The 12998-nt window shown below is 41.0% G+C and overlaps 1 pseudogene; it reads right to left on the bottom strand.

The window, feature by feature from the left end:
* Positions 1-11592: 11592 nt before the first annotated feature.
* Positions 11593-12300, bottom strand: LOC130020651 (translationally-controlled tumor protein-like; annotated as a pseudogene).
* Between the last annotated feature and the right edge of the window lie 698 nt (positions 12301-12998).

Here is a 12998-nt window from a genome sequence, read left to right as displayed (position 1 = left end):
ATTCAAGAAAGTGTTAAGAGATGCAATCGAAATCACTACATTAACCATGTTCTAATGGGATTTGTGAAGAGAAAAATCTGACTTCCGGTTACCATGTTCTTACACTGCTGGTCTCTAAAAACAATAAGTCATTGTCTTCCAATGATGTGCAAAGGGCGGTGTCTTAGTTTTGTGACCCAAATACTTCTGATATTTTTAAAAAGCATAATAGCAACAAGAAAATAAACATTTGAGCCTTTTTGAAAAGCTTAGGATGTTATTGGTAAATGTATTACTCCATCTTAGAGTTGGCATCTCAGTGTAATTTGGCAGATATTCATGTCTAAAAATTCAATAAGTCTGAGGAGCCTGTAGTGATAGTACAGTGTGTTAGGCAGATTTTTTTTTGCAGCAGCAGCAGCAGCCCACCTGGGTTTAATCCCCCAAAGCATATATAGTACCTTGAGTCTTCTAGGAGTTATTCTTAGCACAGAATTAGAATGAAGTCCTGAACCCTGTACTGAGTGAAGCTCAAAACAACTACCCTAGTCAATCCCAATAAGAAATGAAATACTTTATTCACATTGAGGACTTATGCTTGATCTATCAAGAAACAGAGATGAGTTTCCCATTCAGACTTCTAAGGATTACCTGGGAAGACAATGGGAAACCCAGTCCTACTGGGAATCCTATTCAAACCCCAATAAATAGACACAATTCCTTAAAAAAGTGACCATAACCTGTCAGAAATGAGGCATTCCAGGGAGACTGGGCTGGCTGCTCTATGGTAATTACAGCTTTCAGTGTCTGTGAGTCTATGCAAGTGGCATCATGGAATGTTCTTTGGATCTCATTGTATTTGAGGGTCTAGAAAAGAGAACAATATAAATCTACTACAGTCTCCTTTAATTCCCTTTATACCTGAGAGTAAAACCAAGAAGACTCTTTTTCTAGATAAAAATCTCAAAAGGTTAACTATGGGGGTCAGAGTGATAGTACAGCAGGTTGGGCCTTGCTTGCAGTTGACCAGGGTTTGATCCCCGGTATCCCAAATGATCCTCCGAGCACTGCCAGGAGTAATTCCTGAGTGCAGAGCCAAGAGTATTACAATATTTATAATATTATAGTATTAACATAACCTGAGCATTGTTGGGTGTGACCAAAAAAACAAAAATTAAATAAATAAAAAGGTAAGCCATGAAGCGCCCTAATCTAGAATGCTATTCTAGGCACACAGTTCCACCACAGAAATTTGCCTAATTCATTGAATAAGCTAAACATTCTCACAGTCATATATGAACCACTCTGATAATCCTGTATTCAAAAAGCATGTCTTACTTTACCCATGATGTTTCCATAGTTATTTGACCAACAACACACTACCTCTTGTAGAATACATTGTGTGAAAATCTGAAAATTGTAGCTTACAAAATACAAATCTAAGTCTTTTTTAGAGCAGGCTTTCAGAATAGTTTGCAGTTAATAAACAAACAAGACAATGTTCAACCAAAGCTATTGGTTGGCAACTCCATTGAATTACCTATGGAATAGACCTAGACACTTTACACTTATTCCACGACAATCTATGTTTAAAGCTTGAATTTGTTATAAGTTGACATATCTCATCTGTCTAAAGATAACTGTTTTGTGTTCTCTCTTTAAGTTCGCAGGAAATTACAGACAGAATGGAATGAATTCTCATCCAAATCATTCTGAAAGACGTGGACAAGATTCTAGAGGTCCACAGGGTCGCCAAAATCAGAACGGTTACAACCGTGCAGAATCTATGATCATGCCTCTCCTGGGTCGCATCTTCCAAAATGCTGCTGAGAAAAAACAAACGACAGCAGCTTGTGACAGTGCTGCCCCTGCAACTGCTGCTACTACAACTGCGGCCACAACAACTGCTGCCACAACAACTGCTGAAGCTACAACTGCTGCCACAACTGCTACCACAACCACTGCTGCCACAACAACTGCTGCCACAACCACTGCTGAAACTACAACTGCTGAAACTACAACTGCTGCCACAACAACTGCTGAAACTACAACTGCTGAAACTACAACTGCTGCCACAACAACTGCTGAAACTACAACTGCTGCCACAACAACTGCTGAAACTACAACTGCTGAAACTACAACTGCTGCCACAACAACTGCTGAAACTACAACTGCTGAAACTACAACTGCTGCCACAACAACTGCTGAAACTACAACTGCTGCCACAACAACTGCTGAAACTACAACTGCTGAAACTACAACTGCTGCCACAACAACTGAAGCCACCACTGTTTCTACGACCCCAACCCTATATACACCTCCTGTTTAAATTCTGCTGAGATTGAAAACATATCAACGACCAAGATCAAGGTAGACAATATTTGCCAACTTATGTTCCACTAGGTGTCTGTATAAAATTAAGTGCATTTTGTCTTGTTCTGCTCTGTTTGCCACATCAAAAGTGAGCTCAGTGAGTGCAAAAGAGCAAGAACAACTAGGACAGCTCAAAGCAGAGGAGAAGCTTTACTCCTCTTAGTTCAAGAACCAAACTTAGATGGGTGTTAGAACCTCAAAAGCTCCTGGGAACTGCAATACAAACACTTTCAAAATCATGGTGTGTAAAGAGCTCAAACTATTGCAAAGCCAAAAATTGAAAGTAGTAACCTAAAACTATGATAAAACTCATAGATATAAAGATCAAGGTAGTTGACTCTAACAAACTCTTCACCAAACGTCTATGTATTTGACCTTTAAGACAAAAGTGTGTCTATATCTGTGTTTTACTCACTTTTAATTAGGAACTTTATCAACACAAGTTGCTATTACCTCTAAGGTAATTAACTCCCAGGGGTTATGGACGCACCTAAAGGAGCAGGAATGTTACCCTTTCCATGGTCACACCTACTACATGTCCTATGATGCAGTCTAGGATGGCATAGTTTAGCAATGCTAAGATTAGCCTTGCAACAGAAATCACAACACAGAAAGTTCACCTTGCTAGGAGCACTGCCCGAAATATACAAATTGGGATACAACAACAACAACAACAAAAAGAATAACTTTAAAAAGAATGTTAAGAAATGCTAGAGAATAAAGAGACATCTCCTAACAGAGTGCATGCCTAGCATGCAGACAACTGGGCTTGATTTTTCCACTCCATCTATGGTTCCCAGAGTCCTGGAAGAACTGAGCCCTGAGCACAGAACAAGGAATAAACCCTGAGCACTGGGGTGAGGCTCAAAAACCAAACACAAACAAAAGCAAAATACTATAATACCATATACTGCTTCTGCTTCTGAATGGAGTTTCTGCTTGTGATGAATAGAAGCTAGAATCATTAAAACTCTAAAATACTTGGAATAGCACCAGTGCCTTTATCACACTAAATACTCCTTGGTTGGAATCTCATTTAGCCCCCTTCAGGAAGAGCTTATTGTCTCTGTTTCAAAGGCAAGGAAGTTAGGATCATGAGCTTATTAAGTGACACCCCAAAGTACAAATAGCCAACCAGACTTCAAACTCACATTTATTGAATCTTCATGTTCTTGTTTCTAATGTTCTAACCAACACTCAACAATAAAACTTTTGGAGAAGGATAATTATAAAGCATTTGGAGAAGGGATATGAATTAAAGGATGCTAATTAATTGTTTTTTTTCTTGTTTTCTCTTCACAGATTTTGGGAGGTTGAATGCTGATATATTTGTGATCATCGTCCCTCACCGTCCTAGTTTTCCCAAAAGATAGACCAAAATATCGGGACGTGGATTCTTAGTGCTTCTTCTTTGGGATGGCCATCCATTAAATCTTAAAAATACAAACTATCTTGCAATTGATCACATGTGTAATAGTCTCATTTCTCACTGGGAAGTGACAGCAATTTCACAGTCTACTAACTCTAACATACACCCTGAAACATTCTTCATCAACAGATGGTTATCTCCAAATATTTTTGAAGGAAACTTTGTACAATCCCATGAATCATTTCATCCAAAAATCAATTACTAGTAGAACAGTGAATTCATGCAGCTGATTTAGAAAAACTTATATACAACTAAATTTATACACAGAACTAAAGAATAAAAATATCTGGAGAGACACAAAAGAATCTTGGAACTGAGCAGCTCACTGCATCTATGCCTCCTGACTTTAAGCCAGCCAATTTCACTGGGTGCCTCAGACGGGAGCAGGCGTCATCCCTCCACCTTGCCTCTAGAAATCTCGGCAGCCACCAACTTCCAGAACACAATGAGAAATGCAGGTACACAGGTTCAATGACGACAAACTCCAGGCCTCAAGGGACAGGGGATGGACAGGCCCTGTAGGATGACATTGCTTTGTCCTTCCTCCACAAGGAGCTTTGGTTTATCTGGTTACACCCATCACAGTGCTCCTGAGGCATTTCCATTCCATTATGTTTATCTGTTTATTCTTCCCTATGCTCTCCTCCCCAACCAGTTAATCAGCTTTCCTCCTAATCAGACTCTGTTAATTTATAAGGTTAGATTCCTCATAAATCTATGATTTTATATGTATGAGTGAAATATTGCCTTTCTCCTCTCCTTATGCCTTATGAACAGTTTACTTTAAAGCAATACCCTTTTTGTATGGATACAGGAAGATCGTTAATATTATGCTTTGTAACTTGGGATTTAATGGGCTTTGAATATTATTCACTCCCGGGCATCTGCTTTCTTGACTTAAGCTTCAGTTGCCCTTAGTTCCTAACACCCCAAAAGCAGGGTCCCAACGAGGGACTGAATGAACCCGGGGCAAGCAGTGAGCTACCCTGGCATCGAAATGGGCCAGGCCAAAGTGCCACAGTTCTTAACTTATAAGAGTTTGATCATAGACAAATGCTGTCATGATCCAAAAGTAATGACGAGACTAGGATCCTGCTAGGGGTGGGAAAGACTATCTGGCCTGAACACTGTAGTCTGAGATCGTGATGGCCCTAGGAGAGCAATTCTATAAGTTTAAGATATTTCTTACTGTATCCATACAAACTGATTTATATTATATATGCTTATATGTTTGTCAGACAAGGAGAGGAGAAACACACCCGTGGGATTCTGCTCTAGGGTGGGTCGTCCTGCTGAGAGAGGATATGTCCTAGGAGCGGCTTTCCCTGAGGGAAAGAATTCTACCCCTATTGATTGTGACCACACCTATGTGTAATTGTTACCCCAATCCTTCATTCAGAGATATAAAATGAAACTGTAGAATGGGCAAGGGGAGGCAGAGGCAGAGAAGAGAGACTGGTGTGGATGGAGAGAGGATTGGAATAAACTGCGAATAAGACCAACCAGCCTGGCCCTCATTTCCTTCCTTCGCCTGCCCATCGCCATGGACCTCCCCAGGGTGGGGGAAGAAGGGTGAGACTACCGAACGCAGGAGGCAGGAGAGATAGAACCACCACCGCTGTGCTGTGCCCCTTTTTTGAGTTTACACAAGGCCCTTCTCATTTCCTCATCCCTAGGGGACCCTGGAGGTCACTCCCACAAACTGCCTCTGACCACTGTTCAGCTGCTTAACTGCTATGATCCAGAGACACGCAAAAGAATCTCAGAACCAAGCAGCCCACTGCAGAGATTTCTCCAGATTCTAATTATCTAAAATTTTAGAATTCCAGGATCAGGAGGCCAGAAGACATCTTATTCTATTCATAGCAAGCAATACAAAATAAATTATCTAGCATCCGCCTTTCAGTACATTTGACTGGTGGCAGAAAAAAAATCAAAATAATGGTGGTGGAAAGGTGTAATGGTGGTAGGGCTGCTGTCGAAATATTGAAGATAATTCATTATTGTCAACAACTTTATGGAAATATTTTTTAATTTTAAAAAATATCTAATATCTATAACCAAATATTTAGTCCTCAGTATTTCAAATGTCAAACTTTCAAGGAGTCTGTGGCAAACGTTAAAGTCAAGGTGCCCAGTACAAATGGGTAAATGAAGAAAGGAGATAATTACTCCCCTGGGAAGCATAAATAAGTACAGACAGATTACTAAAAAGTCAGATTAGGAGTAACAAAGCTTGGAATCACGGTTGAAAAAGACTTCCTTAGCTGAGGAAACAAAATCTAGACCTCAGAAGAAGGAAATAAAGGTCCAGAAAGCACAAGCCTGGGACCTGAGAGCTAGTCCAGAAGGTAAAAATTTTGCCTTGTAGGTAGCTGACTCAGGTTTGAACTTCAGTACATATAGGATCCCCAGGCCCTGCCAGGAATAATACCTCAGCACAGAGCCAGGTAGTAGCCCAGAGCACCACAAGGAATGGCTCAAAATTAAAGAAAAAAAAGAAGAAGAAGAAAAGGAAGGAGAGAAAGAGGGAGGGAGAAGGAGGGAGGCAGTAAGGGAAGGGTGGGAGGGAGGGAGGGAGGGAGGGAGGGAGGAAGGAAGGAAGGAAGGAAGGAAGGAAGGAAGGAAGGAAGGAAGGAAGGAAGGAAGGAAGGATGGATTTGGTGCCAGTCTGGGAAACAAGATTGTCGCTCTCACTGGCTGCAGACAGAGAGTATGGTTCTCAAGTTTGTCCACCTCCACAACTGCAGAGTATCTGGGTCCCAAGGGAATTTCAGCAGGTACAGCTGCAAGACCGGCATCCCCGGGCTATGTCACAGGTTCCCAGTTGCTGATGCCTAGGAGTGACTGTGGTGACAAAGCGCATCGGGTTCGGAACCCAAATGACGGGTCCTGGTCCGGAGTGCCCCAGAGCCCCTTGGCACCAGCCCACCTGAACAAGAATTTGTTGCTGTTAACACAGGGCCACAGCACTAGGCGTGGGTTGTGTCTGTGGCCCTTGGCCCTGTGTTCTGTGCAATCTGTGTCGACAACAACAACTGCCACCAAATATTCAATCCCTGGGTACTCCAGCTTGCCAGCTCCTGGAATCCCCAAATGCCTCTGCCAGAGTCACGTGAGCGCTGAAGGCTGCTCTTGGGACTGAGGCAAAAGCAGAGACTTGGGTCTGAATCACGATTCACAACCTCAGGCACTGGATAGGTAAAGGAGTACTTTGGGTGGGATGGGGTGCAGAGGACCTCGTCACACACTACACGAGGAAGCACACACTATACAAGCAGGCGCGCTGTCTGCTCTCAGCACAGATGGGTTGAGAGCACCCGGCTTCCGGCTTAGAGAAAGGCAGTGTCAAGAGGCTTCTGCAGACCCACCCGCGCCCAGGAACGAGAGGAGCTAAGCTCAGGAGTTTGATGCCTCAATGTTTCTTTGTCCTAGAGGGACCAAAGATGGCATCTCCCGGCTAGAAGTCACTGAGCTGCAGTTGGCTGGTGGTTAAGGACCCTGAAGATCTCACCCTGTATCATATGTTGCCTCCCAGTCACATGTTTCAAGACTGTAATTGTCATGTGGGACTGCCAGATGATTCCTTACCCCTCCCCTTTTCAGTTAAACATCTTGTTCCTGTATATGGTCTTGCCTCCCGTTAAGATATTCTGGCCACATTTTTCTCAATGCACCTTATGAATTCAGGTCTTATATTGACGTTTTTAATCTATTTTGATCTGACAATTTGTGCCTTGCTTTAGAAAGAGGTCTGAGTTTTTTTTTTTTTTTGGAATGCACCTGCCCAGTTTTCCCTGTACCACTTGAAAAGGTTTTCCTAGCTCCACTTCACATTTCCTGCTCTTTTATCAAAGATTACTTGATTATGTATTTGAGGGTTTGTTTCAGGATATTAAGCTCTACTCCATTGGTCTGTAGGTCTCTCTTTATTCAAATCCCAAGGTGTTTTAACCACTATAGCTTTGCAGCACAAGTTGAAGATGGGGAAGATAATCCCTCCCATCTTTTTCCCAATGACTACTTCAGCAATTTGTGAAGGTTATTTTTTATATTCATTTCATGAGTGCTTGATCTATTTCTTTGAAAAATGTCATGCATATCTTCATAGGGACTGCATTGAATCTGCATGCTTTGGGGAATATCGTCATTTAGACAACGTTGATCTCCCAATCCATGAGCCGGGAGTGTATTTCCATTTCCTCATGTCCTCCTGGATTTCTTGAAGTAGTATTTTGTAGTTTTCTCTGTACAGATCCATCCCCTCTTGAGTTAAGCTGATACCAAGGCACTTGGTTTTCTGAGGCACAATTGTGAATGGGGTTGTTTTTCTAATACTTTTTTCTTCTTTTTAATTATTTGTATATAGGAAATCCATGGATATTGGGGTATTGATTTTGTAACCTGCCACTTTACAATACAAATCTATTGTTTCTAGGAGCTTTTTTTTGTAGAGTCTTTAGGATTTTCTAAGTATAGTATCATGATATCTGCTAATATTAAAAGCTTGAGTTCTTCCCTTCCTGTCTGGATGCCCTGGAAATTTTTTTCTTTCCAACAGCTCTAGTAAGTACCTCCAGTACTATACTGAATAGAAGTAGTGAGAATGGATAATCTTAACTTGTGCCGGATCTTAGGGGAAAACCTTCATTTTTTTTCCATTAAGAATTATGCTTGCTGTGGGCTTGTGCTAGATGGCTTTAACTATATTGAGGAAAGTTCCTTGAACTCCCATATTGTTGAGAGTTTTTATCATGAATGGGTGCTGACTCTTCTCAAATGCTTTCTCTGCATCTATTAATATGATCATATAGATTTTAAGTTTTTTTCTTACTGATGTTGTGCATTCTGTGTATTGACTGCAAACATTAAACCACACTTACATTCCTGGGATGAATAATATGTGGTCATGGTGTATGATCCTTTTGATGAATTTTTGGATTCTATTTAACACTATTTTGTTGAGGAACTTTGCATCTGTGTTCATCAGGATTATCAGTCTGTAATTTTTATTTGCAGTGTCTCTGTCTGCTTTGGGTATCAGGGTAACACTTTCCTCACAGAAAATATTTGGGGGCCTTTCTGTTTCTTCAATTTCCTGGAAAAGCTTGAAAAAGTTGGCAGCAGGTCATCTTTAAAGGTTTAAAAGAATTTACTAGTGAATTCATCTGTGCCTGAGATATTGTTGGGGGGAAGACTTTCAATTATCATTTCAGCATCCCCCATGGTGATATATCTGTTCAGTTATTCGAAATCTTCTTGTTAAGCCTTGGGAGGATATAGAAATCCAGTAATTTATCCAATTCTTCAAGGTTCTCTTGTTTTGTGGTCTAAAGTTTCTCAAGTATCTCTCTTCCATTTCTCCCTTCAAATAAAGTAATTCTTTCCTGAGTGTTAGTCTAGTTGATCTTTCAAGAGGTGACAAAGTGGTGCTGAAATCTCCAACTACTATTGTGTTGCAAAGTCTTTCTTGAAGTTTATTAACAGTGTTTTAAGTACATTGCTGCTCCCTCATTAGGAGCATAAATGTTTAAGAGTGTATGTGCTTTCTGAGGTAATGATTCCTTGACCCTTAAGAAACAACCTTCGCTGTCTCTTATAACCTTCTTCAGCCCATGTCATCTGATATTAGTATGGCTACCCCTAGTTTTTTGAGGAGTTTGTTTGCTTGAAGAACCGTTTTCCAGCCTTTGACTTTGAGTCTGTGTATTCTTTGACTGTTCTGATGTGTTTCTTGCAGGCAACAGAGTGCTGGGTTTAATTTTCTAATCCATCCTTGCCTCGGTCCAACTGCAGCAAAGATTCAGGACCCCTGAAGGTGGTGGACTGGTGGCGTCGACGAAAGAACATGAACAAACTTTTTCATGTTTTGACGGTGATCTCTGATTTATTGTATTTTGTGTCTATACTTTATATTCATTTTCTACACATGCATCTAACTTATAACTACATTACAGCAGGAGATTAGGCAGAAGCTTTCTGTCTCACTTGTTGTGGTTGCACAGAATTAAAAATAAGTTGCTCAAGTATAGCATGCAGGGTTCACAAATACAACTCATAAATTATGTCAAATTAGCACAAAGGGTTAACTAGACAATGATTTATATCTAGCTATGTTTTCAATAATATTTTGCTTTTTAAGGCTTTCAGGATGTCTGGGCCTCTTCATTCTTTCTCATTAAACTGTAACCAACTCTTTCCCCACCAATGATTCCAGGTTCTAATTTGCCCTATAAGATCAACCTTCTGTAGGCACATGCAAAAATGCTCTTCATCACTAATCATCAGGGATATGCAGATCAAAACAACAATGAGATATTATCTCACAGCACAGAGACTGGCCCACATCCAAAAGAACAAAAGCAACCTGTGTGGCGCGGATGTCAGGAGAAAGGGACTCACCTTCACTGCTGGTGGGAATGCTGACTAGTTCAGGAAAACAGTATGGACGATACTCAAAAAATTATAAATTGGGCTCCCATTTGATCCAGCAATACCACTCCTGGGAATATATCCCGGAGAGGCAAAAAATATAGTTGAAATGACATCTGCACTTGTATATTCATTGCTGCACTGTTTACAATAGCCAAAATCTGGAAAAAACCCGAGAGCACAAGAACAGATGATAGGTTAAAGAAATTTTAGTATGGCTACATAGTGAAATACTATGCAGCTGTTAGAAAAGATGAAGTCATGAAATTTGCATGTAAGTGGATCAACATGAAAATTATCATGTTAAGTGAAATTAGTCAAAAAGAGAGGGACAGACATAGAAAGATTGCACTCATCCGTGGAATATACAGTAACACAATAGGAGACTAACACCCAAGAGTAGTAGGGATAAGGACCAGGAGGTTTACCTCACGGCTTGGAAGCCAGTCTCACATGCTGGGGGAAAAGGCAGCTCAGATAGAGAAGGGAATACCAAGTAAAGGGTGTTGGGAAGACCCGCTCGAGTTGGGAGATTCGTGCCAAAAGTAGACTATAGACCGAACACGATGGCCATGCAATACCTGTATTGCAAACCACAACACCCAAAAGGAGAGAGAGAACAAAAGGGAATTCCCTGCCATAGAGGCGGGGTGGGGTGGAGGGTGGGGGATGGAGTGGGAGTGGTGGGAGGGGTACTGAAATCATTGATGGTGGAGAATGGGCACTGGTGGAAGAATGGGTGCTCGATCATTGTATGACTGAAACTCAAATATATAAGTTTGTAAGTATGTAACTGTATCTCATGGTGATTCACTAATAAAAAGTAATAATAATAAATCAACCTTTTGTTTTATATTTAACAAACACCACAATGGCCTGTTGTGCCTTATTTTTTGCCAAAGGTTCAATGTGTCATATATTTAGTCTTTATGGTTGGCACTACACTACACCTTCTAATTTGAGGCTTCAGTGGTGGGGTGGGGATAGTTTCTATTTTGTCTTTCACTTCCTGGTTGCCTAACACATGTTTAGGTGTTTGTGTAAATGTTAATTCACATTTCTTTTTTTTCCCAACTGTATTAATATCACTTTATTCTTTAGGAAATTTCTTCCAAAGGTAACTACTTCTATTTGTAGATCATCAGAATGTAATGAATCCACTTCAAGTGTTAGCACTGTTACACCATGGTCTTTCCCAACTCAATTAAAGACTTTCGATTCTTGTTTTTTGATATTCCAGTCCCAGAAGTAATCTGAAGAAGTTCATCAGGAGACATTCTTATACTTTTTAGTAGTGGTCTACACCCAGGCTATAGTTTTCTCCAGGAGCACTATTACAGAATGGAATTTAAATAGGCATTAAACTAAGAGCCAGTGTCTCAAGTGAATTTAAGTGATCTTTATTTTAAGACATCCTACATGTTTTTCTTAAAAGCAATGCCTCCACTCCGAATAAATCAAGGTCAAAATAAATGAAGAGCTCAAGATGATATCAGTCCCTGTTGTCTGTCCTGGTGTTGTGTAGATGAAAAGCAGCAACTGGTTATGATAACTGGTGATAGATCTGAAGTATCTGCCAAATCTGTTAACATTTTTCCATTTCTAAACCATCTTTAAAGAAAATCATATATGGGGTCACACCATCCTCATGATAGTACAGCAGAGCAATCATATCATCAGGATTCATGTTTTTGCCAATAAAGAACTGGTAGTTTTTGAAATTAGCAAGGATGTGCTTGATTTGTTCTGCTGCCCCAGTCATAAAAGCTTTTACTCCCTCTATTCTTCCAGTTTGCCTTTAATTGACTTCATGTCCTCTTTGATGTACTTCTTGTAGGCTTCCTTGGTGAAGCTGGTTTCCTGCAAGTGATATTTCATGACGATGTCCACACCTGTGATCACTGTTTCAGTCCCTTCGCCCTCGAGGCCTTCGGCAGAGGCATTTCCACCAATAAGCGAGTCATCAATGATACCCTCTGTCCAACTGACCATCTTCCCCTCCACCTCCAGGTACAGCGCTTCTCCCAGATCTTGTAGATGTCGGAGAACATCTCATCATAGCTGATGAGGTCCTGGTAGATTATCATGGTGGCAGCAGGCAGCGCTGGCTGAGCAGGAGTGTGGAGCGTGGGGCCACCACGGTGCAGCCCGAGTGGTGCTCGGGGAGGGGGGAGCAGGGGGAAGTGGGCGGAAAAGCTTAATCCACGTTTCTGTAAACCATTCTTAGGTTTCCTCATAGACACGTCTAGTTTATATCCTGTTCCATATTTTGCAAGGGCCAAGTCTCCAATCATCATTTCTTCTGGAACTCCTAGGACTAAACATACAGATCAACCACAATGAACATAAGTACATACATAGATTCCAAGAATTGGGGGCGGGGGAAAGGAGAGAGGTCATTGTCTTGTTCCAGGAAGAAACATTCCTTGAATGTCTTCCACCATGCGTGAACCTTGTTACACAGCAGGGCTGGTAGACATGGCACATCCTGCCACTCTGTGCTCTTGATTGGTATATTTAGTCCACTGACAGGGAGAGATGGTTGTGATTGTGTTTTGTACCATCTTTCTGGAGGAGTTTGGTGTACTTATGGGGCTAGTCTTACCTTAGAGTAACCTGTATAGTTTTTCCTGTTACAATTGTTTTGATTCTATGCGGTAGCTGAGTTGTTGTGTATATGCAAAATTGTGTTTTGTTCCTTTAAATCTGAATGAGAGTCTTGCTGGGTAAAATATTCTTGGTGAGGTGTTCACTGAGTTTTTTCCACTAAATCCCACCACTGTCT

Source organism: Sorex fumeus, unplaced genomic scaffold (genome assembly GCF_029834395.1).
Source record: "Sorex fumeus unplaced genomic scaffold, SorFum_2.1 ptg000013l, whole genome shotgun sequence".
Classification (NCBI taxonomy): Eukaryota; Metazoa; Chordata; class Mammalia; order Eulipotyphla; family Soricidae; genus Sorex; species Sorex fumeus.
The sequence above is the reverse complement of the archived record's forward strand: the minus strand, read 5'-3'. Positions and strand labels throughout refer to the sequence as shown.